The 8,595-nt window shown below is 42.5% G+C and overlaps 1 pseudogene; it reads right to left on the bottom strand.

The window, feature by feature from the left end:
- Positions 1–1,742: 1,742 nt before the first annotated feature.
- LOC128312795 (60S ribosomal protein L32-like) lies at positions 1,743–8,176 on the bottom strand (annotated as a pseudogene).
- Between the last annotated feature and the right edge of the window lie 419 nt (positions 8,177–8,595).

Raw genomic sequence — 8,595 nt, 5'->3', positions numbered from 1 at the left:
TTCACTTAACCTTTCTGGGCCTCATTTTCCCCCTGTGTAAAAGGAAGGAATTAGTGGAAACCCCTCCAGCAGCATTGCTTTACTATCGAACCAGTGTCTCCCCTGGTGACACTCCCCTGGAGTGAAGATTCTTCCATTGTCCTGTTTCCAAGGGAAACCCAGGCCTTGGACTTGCTGTCCTGCTCCGTCTCACCAATCCCCGAAGCCAGAGGGCCCTGCAGCGCCCTTGTTGTGAACTGTTGGCAGAGGCGAGGCTGGACACATGCTTCCAGATGCAAAGACCTGGTGATGGATCTTGGTTCCATCCATACCCCAGGTGCCAGAGTTTGAAATTCTTCCTGAACCTTCTGATTCTATTCCCTCATCAGTAAATGGGAAGTAATAATACTCATTTCACAGGGTAGCCATGAAGGTCAAATGAGAGAACATATGTATTCAATACATGGTGGGCCCTCAATAAAAGTAATTTCCTCTTTGCCTTTCCCCATGGGTCAAATCTGTTAAAATATTTCAATTCAAAGGCTCTTTGCTATTAGAAGGAAGTAGTGGAGTATCCATACCCAGAAGCAAGCGAGATTTCGAGATTTTGCTTTGGAGAACGGTTGTGTAAAAGATTTCCCTCCTGATCACATTTCTTTTGAACAAATGTTAAAATTCTTTGACATTTAATGAACACACTGATGATCTGAGAAGGTGACCCAGGAGCCTGCTGGTAACAGAAGGTGGGCAGTGATTAATAATTTGCTGTGCTTAATCCCTAAAGCAGATCAATAGAATTGAGATAGTCAAAAGTTGATAGTAATGTCTTTTTTTTTTTCTTGTTGGACCATTTCCAGGGAAGAGAAGACACAATGCTTTCCTAATATAGGTTAACCTTCAAGAAAAATGTATAAATTGAAATAACACCAGAAAAATGGGATGGGACCATGGGTTATGAAACAGTATAGAAGTTCTTTTCAAAGACCATCAATATATCACAACATACTGAAAACAAAGTTAAGCATAAACCAGTAATCTCTCCACATATAAACAGTCCATTTCCTCTCAATTTTCTTGTTCCTTTTTAAGAGTATATATTTTTTAATTTTAATAATATCTGTGAAGTTCTTCAACAAAAATTAAAGGCAAAAATGTTGCATAATCAATCCCTCTATGTAGGTAGCCCTTGCTGAGATTTGAACAATAAAATAAAGCAATGCTTCCACATGGTCAGAATATTAAACATAGAAAGATAGAAAAGTAAAACAGGTGTTTACCCTCAACCACACTCCAAGCTCATCTAGTTTTTTACCCCCAAAGTAAGTCTGCTTCAGAGTTTCTTGCAGAGCTTTACAGAAAAAATTGTCAATGCATATACCAGCCTTATGTAGCTTTCCAAATTACACATAAGACAATATACTATTCGTAAGATTATCTATCTTTTCCATGTATGTTATGGGTGAATTATGTCCCCTAAAACTCCTATGTTGAAGCCCCAACTCCTAGTACCTCAGAATGTGACTGTATTTGGAGGGTCACCAGAGTGGTTCAGTCAGTTAAGTATCCGACTCCAATTCAGGTCATGATCTCACAGTTCGTGGTCACAAGCCCCACATCGGGCTCTGTGCTGACAGCTCAGATCCTGGAGCTTCCTTCGGATTCTCTCTGTCTCTCTGTCTCTCTCTCTCTCTGCCCCTCCCCTGCTCGCACTGTGTGTGTCTGTCTCTCTTTCTCTCACAATAAATAGACATAAAAAAAACCACGCACACAAAAAACTTTTTAAAAAGAGAGAGAGAGAAAAAAAAAAAAAGAATGTGACTGTATTTGGAGGTAATGGCCTTTAAAGAGGTAATTAAGGTAAAAAGAGGCCTTAGTGTTGCCCCTAATCCAATGTGACTGCTGTCCTTATCAGAAGAGAGAATTAAGATGTGCGAAGGACACCAGGGGCACACACGCACAGGGATACCATGTGAAGAGGCAGCCAAAGGGTGGCCATCTGCAAGTAAAGGAGAGGTCTCTAGGACTTCCAGGCTCCAGAACTGTGAGGACATTGATTTCTGTTGTTTCCACCCCCCAGTGTGCACTATCTTGTTACGGCAGCCTTAACAAACGAATAGAACGTATCGGTATATGTTTGTGATATGTCCGTATCAGTGCTCCCACATCCACATTCCATCAAATCATCACGATTTCTTTAAACCCTGCCCTATTGGTTGACATTTACATCGACTCCAGGCTTTTGACTAACTCACACCAAAGCTGCAGTGAATATCCTTGCACTCTCTTGGCATAATTTTGTAAGCATATCTATAAAGCAAATTTCCAGAAGTTGATTTGCTGGCTCAATGTATAAATGCACACATACTTAATTTTAATACTTACTGTCAAATTGCCTTTCAAAAGTTTCCTCTTCCACCCAAGGTGTGTACAGATGTCATTTTCCCCAAACTCTTGCCAACAATAGATGTATCAATATATCAAGCTTTCAAATTTTTATCATTCCAATGGCTAAAAATTAGTGTATCATTCTGGTTTGTACCTATGAACAGCCTGAGCATCTTAGAGCTCAGACTCAGAGGCCAGCTCCTGAGCTTGAATTCTGGTGCTGCCATTCCCGAGCTGTGTGACCCTGGCAAAGTTGCCTAGCCTGTCTACACATCAGGTTCCTCTTCTGCCAAATAAGGTAATAATAGAACCTACATCGCCATAGAGGTCTTAAAAGTATATCATGAATGAAGAGATGCCAAATGCTTAGAACAACATTTAGGATACAATAATCTCCAAATTAATTATCATTAATGTTGTTAAAAACATAATAGTGCCTGTGTACTGATTATTTGTATTACTGTTTCTGTGAATGCCCTGTGTTATGGACTGAATGTTTGTGTCTCCCCAGAATTCATATGTTGAAGCATTAATCCTGAGTGTGGCTGAATTTGAGCTGAGGCCTCTAAAGGAATAATTAAGGTTACATGAGGTCATAAGGGTGGAGCCCTGGTCCAACAGGATTAGTGTCTTTATAAGAGAGACTAGAAAGATGGCTCTCTCTCTCTCCCTGCACTCATGCAAAGAAGAGGTAGAAAGAACACACAGTAAGACGTGTAGCCACCTGCAAGCCAAGAGAAGAGGCCTCAGAATTAAACCACCCCTGCAGGCACCTTGACCCTGGACTTCCCAGCCTCCTGAACTATGAGCAATAAATTTCTGCTGTTTAAGCCATGAGGTCTGTGGTGGTTTGTTACGGCAGCCCTAGCAAATGATTATATCCTATTTGCATCTTTTATTCCCTTTCTATCCAACTAGTTTTTTTCTTATTGATTTCTATGAGTTCCCCTGACCCCTGCCACGTTCACTGGATTTATAAGGATAGACATGCTGATTACAGGATGCTGATGGTGCATGGTATTGGCTTCCATGTGGATCTCCCAACCAGGAGCTGAGCTGGATGTAGCAGAGAAGGACCTACAACCACTGTAGACAGAACAGGAATTGGGAAGACCTTGAGGTAACATTTCAAGGCTAACCAGTCTAGATTTCAGGATGCGTGTTGTAAGTTCTGGTCCTCAACACCAGCACAAGTATGACATTCCACAATCTCCTCCAAAGACTAAGAACAAGAACCAGGGAACCTTCCCTTGACTTTGGATTTTCTTATACATTTCCTCTATTAAAAATATGGAGGGTATCAGTTACTTCCCACCCTTGTTCATTTCCACATCAACGTCTTGGTATTGAAATGTACTTTTTTTCAAATTTAAATCCAAAATGGTAATTTAATGCAGAGCAATTATAAGTAACAGATGCTGGAAGGTTTGCACTTTTTTGCTTCCACAAGAAATATACACATTGGATCCAACTTTTTGGATATGATATCCAAACTAAGTTAGAGGCTGGAAATGAGAGATTGCTAAATTTAAACCCAAGTATATTAGCTTTAGAATTGGAAAGTATGGGGAAATTGGGAAACCAGACACATAAAAACTGCACTCCATTTGACGGACAGCCCCACTTGACTGGCACATTGGACTCCAAAGGTAAGACAATGGGGCATCATGGTAGAGGCGTAAACTTCAGAATTCAAGGGCCGTGGATCTGAAAGGCAGGCTTCACTCACCATATGATCTTGACCAGGGTAACTTACTCTCTAAGATTCAGTTTCCTCAGCTACAACATAAGAATAATGTTACCTACCTTACCGAGTTGTAATAAGTCAGGGACTGGAAAGTGCTCAGCTCCATGCGTGACATGTGCTAAGAGTTCTGCAAATGACTTAATACCTCTAAGGCTTTCAGTATCTGAACACTTTACTTCTAAGTTTTGCGTGATCCAGCCAATCCAGTTCCAACCAATCAACTGTGAAATGCTTACTGAGTTCTAAGTGCCCTACCCATAGCAGGAGTAAACGAGAAAAAGAAGACCTTCAAAAAACATCCAGCCTCCCTAAAGAAGTCGAATGTGTACATATGAAATAGTGAACAATACAAGGCAGGGAAAAGCAAGTAAGTCAGACCATTCAGTGCCACTGGAGCCCGAGCCTGGAAGTGTTTGGGTGGAGTAGGAAAGAGAGTACTTTCAAATGGTCAAAGTGGAAGTCAGTCAGCAGTTCAGCATTGCAAAATGCTAACCGTGGCCAGCCACTCGTTGACCATCTTCATGACCACAAAGCAGGGCTCCTTCCTCAGAGAGGGCATCCCAGGCACAGAGTGTAGCATTGCCCACTCAGCCCAGTTAAGTCCCTCAAGTTTTCTCTTGCTTGTGGCCTTGAGAGAGGGGGGTAGAAATTCCTTTTCTCTGAAGTACTTCATTGATAGATTTCCTGTGGCATTACTGTATGGTGTCATTCACTGTTCCTATGCATGTCTCCCTGACTAGTGATAAGTCTCACAGGGACAAGGAAGCTGCTTTCTTTTCTTTGACACCACCCCCCCCCCACCCCCCGCCATAGCCAGGAGTCCTGGGCTCTCAGTAACTGTCACCTCCATGACCAATGACTAAAATAAAAACATGAATGAATGGAGTTCATATATTCTCCTGTATCTTTCTCTCTCTCTCTTTTTTAAGGTTATTTATTTACTTGAGAGAGAGAGCACCGAAGAGGGGCAGAGAGAGAGACACAGAGAGAGAGAATCCCAGGAAAGTTCCACACTCTCAGCGTGGAGCCCGATGTGGGGCTCTAAGCCACAAAACTGCAAGATCATGACCCAAACCAAAATCCAGAGTCAGATGCTTAACCGATGACTGAGTCAACTCAAGTGCCCCCTTTTTCATGTATCTTATGTCAAAGAGCAGGACAGGTAGAAACAAGGCAAAATGAGAAGTGAGGAAATACAAACCAGAAACCAGCTCATGAGAAATGTGGACAGTGCTGACCAGGAATCTTTACAATGAGATTTCTATCACATCCTATATTCTTCATTTACTCCATGGTTCTAGTTCCTGGCAATGAAGTTGCAAGAAGCAAAAGAGTATTCAGTTCAAAAAAAATGGAATTATGTTTTCAAAGGAAGCGGCAGAAGGCAGGAAGGGTGTTTTGGGTATCATTGCTACACAACAAGATGCCCCAAAACTTAGTGGTTTAAAATAGCAGTGTCTTCTCCCTCACATTTCTGTGGGTTGACTGGCCATGTTTGGGCCCATCTAGTTTGGGGGTTTCTGTGTGGATGCACCCAAAGGACAGCTGGGCCTGGGGTCATCTGACGGCTCACCAGGGCTACCTCTCTGAGACGGCTCCTTCACACAGATGCCTTCCTCCCTGGTCTCCCCACATGGGTTTCTCATGACCTGGTGGTCACAGAGGAGTCTCCCAGTGTTCATGGCAGCTGGTCTCTGAGAGTGGAGGCTACCAGGACATGAAAAGGGCTATGGAAATGCCAGGGTCACTTCCACCACATTCTACCGGTCAAAGCACTAATGGGGCTCAAGGGAGTATAGAAATGGACTCCACTTGTGATCAGGAGTAGCAAGCTCACATTTTAGAAGAACATGCAGAATGAAGATATGCCTGCAATCAATTTTGGAAAATACAATTGGCCACTGTTTACTGTTGTCCTCACTGATGCTGCTATCATTGTTCTTAAGAACCCCTGCTTGGCCAAACTAATGTGAGAAAATGCAGAAAACTCCTCAGGCCCCAAATCCCATTTCCAGGGTGTTTGATGGCTAAATTGCAGTGAGACACAGATGTTCCCTGAGACAAAGCCTCTCCCATGGGCTCTTGGTGCTCCTAACCAAGCCCTTCAGTAGCTGATGAAGTTCCTCTGTGTATATTAGACAGAGGTACCCTTTCTTCCAGGTAGATTCTTATAGGAGAGGAGAACTTTTCCCTTTTTCCCTTCTATTTTCCTTGACTGGTCTAGTATTAAGTTGACATAAGACAGATTAATAGGGGAAAAACAAATTTCATATATGCAGGAGCCCCAAAGACAGTCAGGCAATTGACACTTATATGCCATCCTGAGCCCAGGAGAAAGGGGCAGAGGTTTGAGGTGCCAAAGGGGAGGAAGATAATTCATAGGAAGATGAGAAGAGCAAATGTTTGATAGACAAATGTTTGCGGTGCCATGAAGATAAGTCTTTATGGTAAAAAGTTACTTTGGCATTAGCTCTCTCCTGGTGCAGTTCCCATATCTAAATTCCTTCAAGACCGTTAAGCTCCTTGCATGCTTTTTTTTTTTTTGGTAGTTTTATGGTTTTATTAACACAAATACAATGTGCACATAAGCTGTCTGTTCGTTTTCCTTGCTGCACAGCCTGGCATTGGGATTGGTGACTCTGAGGGCCAGCTGGGCTGCTCGTTCCACAACGGCTTTGCGGTTCCTGGAGGAGACACTGTGAGCACTGTCTACACAGTAAGATCTGTTGCACGTCAGCAGTACTTCAAGCTCCTCGACCTTGTGGACTAGGAACTTTTCGGAAGCCACTGGGCAGCATGTGCTTTGTTTTCTTGTTGCTCCCGTAACCAACATTGGGCATCAAGATCTGGCCCTTGAATCTTCTTCGCGCCCTATTGTCAGTGCCTCTGGGTTTCCACCAGTTGCACTTAATTTTGACATAGCGGTCTGACTGGTGCCAGATGAACTTCTTGGTCCTGTTTCTAACGATCTTGGGCTTCACCAGAGGTCTGAGGTCAGCCATGATATGCCCAGTGACGGATAGCTGCTGCCTCCGCAGGAGTGCTGAGGAAGCCCTTGCTTGCTTGTCATCTCATTCATTCCCACGTGACCTATGAGACGGGCACTAACAGTAATAATATCAAAAACAACAGCAAATAGTCATGCAGCACTTACTATGTGCCAGGCACTACTGGGGAAGGAAGGTAAACAGCTCTTCCTGAGTCTGTTGGGCCTGAATTGTCTTCAGCTCAAAAGAATCCACATGCCAAAGGGGCATACTTTGGGGTCGTGTATTCTGCTTCCCCTAGATGCACAGCTTGGGAAGGCAATACAAACTGCTCCAGCTGGCAGCCTGCTTTGGACACACCCACAAGTACTTGCAGCTTCAAGGCCTTCTGGGAAAAACGGATAACTGAGTGAATGAATGAGCAAGAAATATCTTGCTTTCTTTTCAAGATGGCAGCCTGTGGAGTAGCTATGGAAGAGCAACAGGGCAACTGGATCAGAAGAAAGGATCCCCAAAGGCACTCAGCTCCCACATGGGCAGCTGAAATCCGTGCCTTGAGGTGACAGTGAGGAGGAGTGACGAAGCATTTGCAGCTGAACAGAATGCAATTCTATTACAGCCAGGAAACTGGAGCTGGTGGCAACTAGCTAATCTAGGAAAATAAAAGTAGAAGGGACCATGTTATTTATAACCTTAGTGAGGCAACACGGCCAAAAAAATATTGTCTAAAGTATTACCAAAGAACATAATTTTTCAGATACATAGTTACTTTTTCAGAAACATATAACTCACTAGGGTGATTTTAAAACACTGCCCTTTGCAGCCATAAATTACCATTTGTGGGTGTTTGACTTATCTGTCCGCTTATTAAATCAGGTTTCCCCCCCATACTTCTTGCCGCAAGTTACAGCTATCAGTTTATGATTAAACTTTGGCAGGGTGTTAGCTCTGTCTCTGTGGTGGCTCAGAAAACTAACCAGCTGCAAGTAGAAATTTTTAGATTACATGTCTTTAAAATTCCTTTTCATATAAACAAAAATTAATTATATATATATGTATATGTGTGTATGTGTGTGTGTATATATATAAATATACATGTGTGTGTGTATATATATATATATATATATATATATATATATATGTATGTATGTATATGTATATCCCCCTGCTCCAGTTATCAAAAACTTGGGTGACCATTCATTCAAAATGCCACAGCAGCCTCTATTCAGGCTCTTCCACAGCCACTATGGTCTCCAGCCCCCCAAAAAAGAATAACTTAAGCAGAAAAATGTGCTTTCCATAGAATCCATGGAGTATCAGTTTGCATCAGGTGAAGCAAAACCAGAATCCCCCAAGCCTCATGGATTTGGAAATCTACCAAGTCACTTCACTCTACCCACCCAGTACTTCTAGGTATGTAAAAATGTAAATATTTTATTTTATAGTTTATATGGGGTGTTTTATAGAGCAGAGAAATCAGAACACCCCTAACGTGAC

Source organism: Acinonyx jubatus, chromosome F2 (genome assembly GCF_027475565.1).
Source record: "Acinonyx jubatus isolate Ajub_Pintada_27869175 chromosome F2, VMU_Ajub_asm_v1.0, whole genome shotgun sequence".
Classification (NCBI taxonomy): Eukaryota; Metazoa; Chordata; class Mammalia; order Carnivora; family Felidae; genus Acinonyx; species Acinonyx jubatus.
This window is presented reverse-complemented; position numbering and strand designations above follow the sequence as displayed.